Consider the following 10,398-nt stretch of genomic DNA (forward strand, 5'->3'; position numbering starts at 1 on the left):
CTTTTTTCTTTTGGCTTTCCTGGCCTCTTTCTTTTCCTTCCTCAATCTCTTGGCCTCCGCTTTCTTCTTTCGGGAGATTCATTTAGTGACGTCAATCCCACGCTGCAGACACAATAGCAAGGGAGTGACATAGCATCTTTTTTTCCATTCCTGCCGTGGAACATGACAGCATAATGGGGGGTGGAGAGAGGAGAGAGGACATCTTAACAATACCTCTCAACCTCTCGATATTCACACAGCAAAATGTAAGAAAAACTGGTCAGGCGTTTCGCTAGTTTGTCAAAGTATGCTTGTGTAGTGCATATTAATTCCTTGTGTAGTGCATAGTAATTGCAGTGTTCTGATTTCTTGGCTCGTATTGAGTAGTGTCATCGTTGTGTCACCTTTGACCTGTGACCTCACCTTGTCCGAGGGTGGCAGGGACCTCAGGGACCTCCTTCAGGCAGTTGATAAGCATTAAAAACCTTGTGGATGGAGCCTCCCGAGTGGCGCAGCGGTCTAAGACACTGCATCGCAGTACAAACTGAGTTGCTACAGATGCTGGTTCGAGACCCGTGCTGGCCGCGACCGGGAGACCCATGAGGCAACGCACAATTGGCCCAGCGTCTTCCGAGTTAGGGGAGGGTTTGGCCGGCCGGGATGTCCTTGTCCCATCGAGCTGTGGCGACTCCTGAGGTGGGCCAGGCGCATGCACGCTGACACCGTCACCAGGTGTATGGTGTTTCCTCCGACACAAAATGTTTTTTTGTGGATGGGTATCATTTGTATGTATAACATGTATAATAGTAATATTTTGTATACAATTATTTAAATTAGCATCGGGCCACTTCTGGGAGGATTCTGGTAAGATACCGGCAAAGTTGACTGAATTCCGGTAGAAGGAAATGGCCTGATGTACTTGGGCTGATTCTGGGCAGTCATTCATTTTGATTCCGGGCCGAGTCCGAGTCCGACACCCAGGTTCCCCTAACCATAAACTTAACCCTTTTCGCTAACCCTAACACAAACCCTTTAACCTAACTCCTAACCCCAACCTTAACCCTAACCTTAACCCCTAACCTAGCTAATGTTAGCCAGCTATCTAACGTTAGCGTTAGCCACCTAGCTAACGTTAGCCACAACAAATAGGAATTCGTAACATATCATACGTTTTGCAATTCGTAACATATAAGGGCTCCCGAGTGGCGCAGCGGTCTAAGGCACTGCATTTCGGTGCTAGAGGTGTCACTACAGACCCTGGTTTGATTCCAGACTGTATCACAATTGGCTGTGATTGGGAGTCCCGTAGGGCGGCGCACAATTGGCCCAGCGTCGTCCGGGTTAGGGTTTGGCCGGGGTAGGCCGTCATTGTAAATAAGGATTTGTTCTTAACTGATTTACCAAGTTAAATAAAGGTTAAATAAAAATCAAATTTGGATGATGGACATCCACAAATGAATACATTCGATACGTAACATATCATACTAAATGGAGTGTCTCAGATTTACATACAGAATAATACGAAATGCTCTGAGACCAAGTTGGCTAAAGATACGATGATATACATCATTACACAGAGTTGCTGTGTCATTACACATCAGATGCTGATTTTGGGTCAATTTTGCATTTTCCCCACTAATGGTAGGATTGGGGGAGGGGAAGCTGATCCTAGATATGTACCTAGGGGATACTTCAACCCGAAGTTAAAGTACACTTAATATACTCCCGAAAATGTAAGTGAAACACCTTCACAGACAGCCCTGGTACCTACAAGTTAAAGATTTCCCATTGATTGAGTGGCCGTATGATTAGAGAGTAACTGAATATGTATTGTATATTTACATATTTATCTTGTTTCCATGGACGCATACCTGATTATAATCGTCCACTGGTCTGTAGATGTCAGTCTCAGGGGCCTGCCCTAGAAGAGGAGTACTTTGGCCTGAAACTGACAAATAGACAGGCATAGGGATTTAACATGTAATTTAGCACAGTAAGTGGAGCAGATGAGACATTGAGTCCCTTTAAATCTGTTAAAATGACTATATGAATGATTTAATGATGAGGGGGGGAGGTGTGAATTAAAATGAGTAGTGTTGGATGTTCGTGGTTAGGTGGAGTCTGTCAGAGATAGAGTGGAGTTAATGTGGGCTGTAGTTTATAGTGGTTGGGAATACGTGTGCGCGTCTGTATCTGCGTGCGGACGTGCGTGAGTGATTGTGTGTGATTGTGAGTGATTGTGTGTGATTGTGTGCTCACAGCTGGGTCCTGAAGATGACCGTGAGCATCGAGAAGGCAATGGAGGCTGCCAGGCATAGGTCAGGTTTGAAGAGCACGGTCAGAACCAGAGTGGTCATCCACACCAGCTAGGGAGAGAGGGAAGGGGACAGACAGAGGAAAACAAACACCAGTTAACACACATCTTCCTCCCTCACGCTCTCACTTTAACCCTGAGACTTCTGTTTCTAGTATGCCCTCTTAGAAAAAAGGGTTCCTGGTAGAACCCTTTTTGGAAAGGGTTCTATATGGAACCCCAAAAAGTTCTAACTTGAACCAAGAAGGGTTCTTCAAAGGATTCTCATATAGGGACATCCGAAGAACCCTTTTAGGTTCTAGAAAGCACCTTTTTTTCTAAGAGTGTGGGAATGAAGGCTTTTCCATGCGAGAAATTGCCAAGAAACTGAAGATCTCGTACAACGCTGTGTACTACTCCCTTCACAGAACAGCGCAAACTGGCTCTAACCAGAATGGAAAGAGAAGTGGGAGACCCCGGTGCACAACTGAGCAAGAGGACAAGTACATCTAGTTTGAGAAACAGACGCCTCACAAGTCCTCAACTGGCAGCTTCATTAAATAGTACCCGCAAAACACCAGTCTCAACGTCAACAGTGACGAGCGACTCCGGGATGCTGACCTTCTAGGCACCTCCCCCATAAGCATTTCTGTCTCTTCTATATATGTTATATCCTTGTATTGCTACTGCTGTATCATCAAATGAATGATCTAAGTGAGTCTCAGAAATGGCTAATATATGAATGTTATCTGATGTTAGCAAGTTATTGATTTCATGAACCTTATTTCTAAGGCTACATAAATTAATATGGGCTATTTTCAGTCTTTTCCTGGGTAGCTTATTAGAGATAGACATAATATGGAAAAGAGCAAGCAGAGCAAGGTAAAAAATATACATTCAGCAGTCCATTAATCAGTTGGTGTAAGTGTGTGTGCTGCCCATAGGCTTGGCTCTCTCATCCCTTCCAGGCATTTGGGAGAGAGGGTGTGGTCTATGTGGTTGTGTATCTATGTGGTTGTGTAGGTATGTGGTTGCATATCTATGTGGGTGCGTATCTATGTGGTTGTGTAGGTATGTGGTTGCATATCTATGTGGGTGCGTATCTATGTGGTTGCGTAGGTATGTGGTTGCATATCTATGTGGGTGCGTATCTATGTGGTTGTGTATCTATGTGATTGAGTATCTCTGTGTGTACAGTATAATACTCTTCTCCTCACCAAGAGGGGATCTCTCCCACCACTTCCACTTCATACTCCCCCTCAAGGTTGACCTGCCAGGAGAACACAGTGACGTTCGTATGACGGTGTTACGGGGCAAAATTAACGGTACAACACAAAAATAAATTACCAATTTTAGTAAAAAAAAATCGGTTTCTTAACAGGAAAACATACGGTATGATTAATAAGCCATGGGCACCGACCAACACGGACTAACGCACATCACATACGGGAACGGTTTTAACAAACAAACGAGCACGATGTGTATGTTACGGAGTAAGACCGGTCACCGACCTGCGACGGATGACCACGGACGGAGAACGGCACGGAACGGTACAGATCTAGATCAGATACAGACACGACAGACAGACAGACAGACAGACAGACAGACAGACAGACAGACAGACAAGAGCAGACAGACAGACAGACAGACAGGACAGACAGACAGACAGACAGACAGACAGACAGACAGACAGAGACAGACAGACAGACAGACAGACAGACAGACAGACAGACAGACAGACAGGACAGCAATGACTGAACCCACAGAAGAAATGGACAAAATAATGTTTGGGCTGTATTTCTTTTTACGGAAAAAGTTTTGTTCTCTACTCCACTTCGTCATTTTCCTTGTGCTTTCTCACACCAAATTTCTCCCCCATCTTCATTTGGTCTAATTTTCAGGGTGGAACATAGTAATCTATTGTCCTCTGTTGGGTGTAAGAGTGGGATTGTGACTCACCGCCAGCAGCTCTACAGGAATGGGTACTGACAGTTTTTTTCCCAGCTGGGTGTTGAGCTCCTTGATGATGAGGCCAACGATTGACACCAGGCTCACCACCAGGGTACCCAGAAGGATTTCCAATCACACGGTCATTGACAGTGTTTTTCACCTGGTTGCTGTCAACATTGTAGCCATATTTTAGGGCAAAGATTTGTCCGAGAGAGATGGCAATGCCGCAGCCAACCACAGACAGAGCGAGGGCATCATTTAAACCTGACCAAACAGAGAGGCTGTAGGCAGGACAAGGGGGCTGTAGACTGGGGAAGAGAAACAAGCATACAGTTGAAGTCGGAAGTTAACATACACCTTAGCCAAATACATTTAAACTCCGTTTTTCACAATTCCTGACATTTAATCCAAGTAAAAATTATCTGTCTTTGGTCAGTTAGATCACCACTTTATTTTAAGAATGTGAAATGTCAGAATAATAGTAGAGAGAATGATTTATTTCAGCTTTTATTTCTTTCATCACATTCCCAGTGGGTCAGAAGTTTACATCACTCAATTTATATTGGTAGCATTGCCTTTAAATTGTTTAACTTGGGTCAAATGTTTTTTGGTAGCCATCCACAAGCTTCCCACAATAAGTTTGGTGAATTTTGGCCCATTCCTCTGACAGAGCTGGTGAACTGAGTCAGGTTTGTAGGCATCCTGCTCGCACACACTTTTTCAGTTCTGCACACAAATTGTCTATAGGATTGAGGTCAGGGCTTTGTGATGGCCACTCCAATACCTTGACTTGTTGTCCTTAAGCCATTTTGCCACAACTTTGGAAGTATGCTTGGGGTCATTGTCCATTTGGAAGACCATTTGCGACCAAGCTTTAACTTCCTGACTGATGTCTTGAGATGTTGCTTCAATATATCCACATAATTTTCCTCCCTCATGATGCCATCTGTTTTGTGAAGTGCACCAGTCCCTCCTGCAGCAAAGCACCTCCACAACATGATGCTGCCACCCTCGTGCTTCACGGTTGCTTCACTTTCGGCTTGCAAGCATCCCCCTTTTTCTCCAAACATAACCATGGTCATTATGGCCAAACAGTTCTATTTTTGTTTCATCAGACCAGAGGACATTTCTCAAAAAGTACAATCTTTGTCCACATCTGCAGATGCAAACCGTAGTCTGGCTTTTTTATGGCGGTTTTGGAGCAGTGGCTTCTTCCTGCTGAGCGGCCTTTCAGGTTATGTCAATATAGGACTCGTTTTACTGTGGATATAGATACTTTGTTTACATGTTTCCTCCAGCATCTTCACAAGGTCCTTTGCTGTTGTTCTGGGATTGATTGCACTTTTCACACCAAAGTACGTTCATCTCTAGGAGACAGAACGCGTCTCCTTCCTGAGCGGTATGACGGCTGCGTGGTCCCATGGTGTATTACTTGCGTACTATTGTTTGTACAGATGAACGTGGTACCTTCACGTTTGGAAATTGCTCCCAAGGATGAGCCAGACTTTGGAGGTCTACATTTTTTTTTCTGAGGCTTGGTTGATTTTCTTTGATTTCCCATGATGTCGAGCAAATAGGCACTGAGTTGAAGGTAGGCCTTGAAATACATCCACAGGTACACCTCCAATTGACTCGTATGATGTCAATTAGCCTATCAGAAGCTTCTAAAGCCATGACATAATTTCTGGAATTTTCCAAGCTGTTTAAAGGCACAGTCAATTTAGTGTATGTAAACTCTGACCCACTGGAATTGTGATACAGTGAATTATAAGTGAAATAATATGTCTGTAAACAATTGTTGGAAAAATGCACAAAGTAGATGTCCTAACCGACTTGCCAAAACTACAGTTTATTAACAAGAATTTGTGGAGTGATTGAAAAGTGAGTTTTAATGACTCCAACCTAAGTGTATGTAAACTTCCGACTTCACTGTAGATATCTTTGTGTGATCATGATGTTGTGTACTGTAGTTTGGTGGTTGTGTAGCTAGGTATATGTCCTCTGTGTGAGTGTTGTTAGTTAGACTATGTGACTGAGTATCTGGATGTTATGGCTGTGATACTTTGTGGTTATGCATTTGTGATTGCATCTATTGTGGTTGCGTAGGTATGTGGTTGCATATCTATGTGGGTGCGTATCTATGTGGTTGTGTATCTATGGGTTGAGTATCTCTGTGACAGTATAATACCTTCTCCTCACCAAGAGGGGATCTCTCCCACCACTTCCACCTTCATCCTAAGGTTGACCTGCCAGGAGAACACAGTGACGTTGTGATCTGACGACCGACAGACAGACAGACAGACAGACAGACAGACAGACAGACAGACAGACAGACAGACAGACAGACAGACGTCAATGACTGAACCCAGAGAAGAAATGGACAAAATAATGTTTGGGCTGTATTTCTTTGTTTTACGGAAAAAGGTTTTTAGCCCTACTCCACTTCGTCATCCATTGTTTGTGCACACACCAATTTTCTCTCCCTGCCATTCATTTGGTCTAATTTTCAGGGTGGGAACTACAGTAATCTATTGTCCTCTGTTGGGTGTAGGAGGAGTGGGATTGTGACTCACCACTAGCAGCTCTACAGGGAATGGGTACTGACAGTTTTTTCCCCAGCTAGGTGTTGAGCTCCTTGACAATGATGAGGCCAACGATTGACACCAGGCTCACCACCAGGGTACCTATGTTGGTTTCTAGCAATAGATAGCGCACCTCTATCACTGTCTAGAGAGAGAGAGAGATATGGTGATGGGGGGGTGTATTTCCTTCACCCATAGAGGGCACAACATCAGTGTGTCGAAACCTTGGGACTATAAGGTTCTATCTGTGTAAAAAAGCATAGTTCTGAGATATTTTGAGCATTACATTTTTCACATCCCAGATATCAGAATTGTTTTGTAATGAGTTCTTCTTTCATAACCACAGGGGTGCAATTGAAGGTAGAACCTTATGGCTCTGAAATGTCAATCTGGGTTCAGCCATAAGATCCTACCTGCCACAGAATGTTAAAATGTTTTCAATTTCAATATAAAAGCACAGACATTTAACGATTATAATAAAGAGAATACCCTTCCTTCTTTTGAATCACATCATCAAATATATGACAAATACAGCACATCCTTTGCATAACTAGCTTAGCTCTGGATGAGAAACTGATGTATTTTTCTGGTCTCTGACACACAAAGTCAGTAAACTACTTGCTCGTTGTTGTCAACGCTGTGGGTAACTGGTGAAAGGAGTCAGGCGCAGGAGAGCTGAGATGCGTGGACAAGGTATTTAATAAAGAAAACACCAGCACAAACACAATACTATGGTGCAGGAAAAAAATACCGGTACCACGAATAAACGGGCGTAACAACAAAACCCGGCAACAATAATACCAACCGTCAGATACAGCCTTACAATAAAACAAACACGCACACAAACATGGGGGGAACCAGAGGGTTAAATAATGAACATGTAATGGGGGGCATTGAAACCAGGTGTGTAGAAAACAGACAAACAAATGGAAAATGAAAAGTGGATCGGTGATGGCTAGAAGGCCGGTGACGTCGACCGCCGAACGTCGCCCGAACAAGGAGAGGGACCGACTTCGGCGGAAGTCGTGACAGTTGTCAATACAATGTGGTAAATTTGTAATTTTGGGGAAAATCCCTTTCCATGGAGGTTTTCGTATTGGTATAGAACAAGACAAAAACAGCAATGCCTCTCCTAAGGGCCTTAAACATGCTTTAAGGCACCTGTATTTATTTGTTTTAACCATAAAGAGCTTACATTATGGCCATTCTTCTGAAAAAGTGGTTTAAAAACAAGGACCAGAACCTATGACATGAATAATCAAGGGCTTGGGTCTATAAGGTTCTACGTACATAATGTATAGCTTTGAGATACTGAGTATTTTTCAAGTCAGAACAGTTAAGTGATGTCTTCCTCTTTCATGACTCAACAAGTATATCACCTTACAATTGCTTTTGATTGACAACCCAGCATTGTGTGATTGGATTGCAGATAGAACTTTATAGCACCAAGTTAAAAGGTATCTATCTGCACAGGCAAAACGTTCCGATTTTTCATTTTCTTCGTCGTAAAAGGTACTTTTTCAAGCATCTGCCATATGACACATGTAAATGATCACCTAAAGATCAACTAACTTTGGACCAAAATGTCAGATAGAACCCAAGGTCACAATGTGTGTCTTCCTATGTGTGTCTATTGTACAAAGATCAGGGAGAATGGTTCGCTGTAGCGTTTCGGACTGATACCAAATGTGTACTTGAGCTGAGAGACGATGAAGTGGATGGCTTCTCCGATGGTGTACCCTCTGACCACGTGCTAAGACAGGTAGGTCACCACATAGCCGAACTGAACCAGCCCCCAGGAGCATCTACACACACAAGCTGAACCAGCTCCACACACACAAACACACGGGAGAAGCTGTCATACAGTCACTGCTAATGTAACACAGGTACTGTAGTTCAGAGATGAGTAGTGATGAGTAACCTTGCCTGAGACCTAAAGACTTGGCTGAGAGAGTTAATGCAGAGGCTTTAGCTCAGTAGGCAAACACAGTCTTGTGACATTCAGTTGACGCTCGGTTACAATTACCTGGAAGAGGCCGAACATATGGCAGCTGCCACTTTTACCCGCTCCGCGACTCGAGCAAAAACATCCACCATACTCTCATTGGTGGCATTGTCCCACATCATGAAGTTAGAATCTGTAGCCAAGCGATCTGTCACGCCGGCTATCATCGCTCATCACTGCATATGTACCTAAGAGAGAGAGGCTACATGTAGGGTTTTATAATTTATGAAGTAGTTAGTTTGAAATGAATGGTCTACAAAAAAGGTTATCTAGAACCTAAAAGCGCTACGATGAAACTGGCACTCATGAGGACAGCCACAGGAAAGGAAGACCCAGAGTTACCTCTGCTGCACAGGATAAGTTCATTAGAGTTACCAGCCTCAGAAATTGCAGCCCAAATAAATGCTTCACAGAGTTCAAGTAACAGACACATCTCAACATCAACTGTTCAGAGGAGACTGTGTGAATCAGGCCTGCATGGTCAAATTGCTGCAAAGATAAAACTACTAAAGGACACCAATAACAAGAAGAGACTTGCTTGGGCCAAGAAACACGAGCAATGAACATTAGACTGGTGGAAATCTGTCCTTTGGTCTGATGGGTCCAAATTTGAGATTTTTGGTTCCAACCACCGTGTCTTTGTGAGACGCAGAGTAGCTGAACGGATGATCTCTACATGTGTGGTTCCCACCGTGAAGCATGGAGGAGGAGGTGTGGATGATGCTTTGCTGATGACACTGTCATTGATTTATTTAGAATTCAAGGCACACTTAACCAGCATGGATGCCACAGTATTCTGCAGCGATACGCCATCCCATCTGGTTTGTGCTTAGTGGGACTATCATTTGTTTTTCAACAGAACAATGACCCAAAACACACCTCTAGGCTGTGTCAAGGCTATTTGACCAAGAAGGAGAGTGATGGAGTGCTGCATCAGATGACCTGGCCTCCACATCACCCGACCTCAACCCAATTGAGATGGTTTGGAATGAGTTGGACCGCAGTGAATGAAAAGCAGCCCAAAGGTGCTCAGCATATGTGGGAACTCTTTCAAGACTGTTGGAAAAGCATACCAGGTGAAGCTGGTTGAGAGAATGCCAAGAGTGTGCAAAGCTGTCATCAAGGCAAAGGGTGGCTACTTTGAAGAATCTAAAATATATTTTGATTTGTTTAACACTTTTTTGGTTACTACATGATTCCATATGTGTTATTTCATAGTTTTGATGTCTTTACTACTATTCTACAATGTATAAAATAGTCAAAATAAAGAATAATCCTTGAGTGAGTAGGTGTGTCCAAACTTTTGACTGGTTCTGTAGGTTATTTTTGTTGTATTCAAGGTTAACGTTACCTTACCTCATTGACTCTCTGAGCTTTTCAGAGACAGGGAACTTGTCCACTTTTTTCCCCTTTATCCAGCTCCTCTCTGTGTGTGCGATAGCCCACACGCCTTCTCTCCTCCATAGTTGGGCCTGTGTGACCCGCTAGAGTCCCCGTCTGTGTCGAGGTCACCTCTGATACTTCCTTCAACCTTATATATATCAACTCTCTCCCTGTGCTCTGATGTGTTGTGACCTTATGACTTAAAT

At 43.5% G+C, this 10,398-nt stretch overlaps 1 long non-coding RNA gene across 1 annotated transcript; it reads right to left on the reverse strand.

The window, feature by feature from the left end:
* Positions 1 to 1,532: 1,532 nt before the first annotated feature.
* LOC111966275 (uncharacterized) lies at positions 1,533 to 6,493 on the reverse strand. Its single transcript, XR_002877639.2, has 5 exons — positions 6,422 to 6,493; positions 4,232 to 4,530; positions 3,490 to 3,542; positions 2,239 to 2,345; positions 1,533 to 1,927 (listed from the first exon to the last, which is right to left on the reverse strand). It is a non-coding gene; the product is annotated as an uncharacterized lncRNA (long non-coding RNA).
* Between the last annotated feature and the right edge of the window lie 3,905 nt (positions 6,494 to 10,398).

The sequence above is a fragment of the Salvelinus sp. IW2-2015 genome, linkage group LG7, assembly GCF_002910315.2.
Source record: "Salvelinus sp. IW2-2015 linkage group LG7, ASM291031v2, whole genome shotgun sequence".
NCBI classification, from domain to species: Eukaryota; Metazoa; Chordata; class Actinopteri; order Salmoniformes; family Salmonidae; genus Salvelinus; species Salvelinus sp. IW2-2015.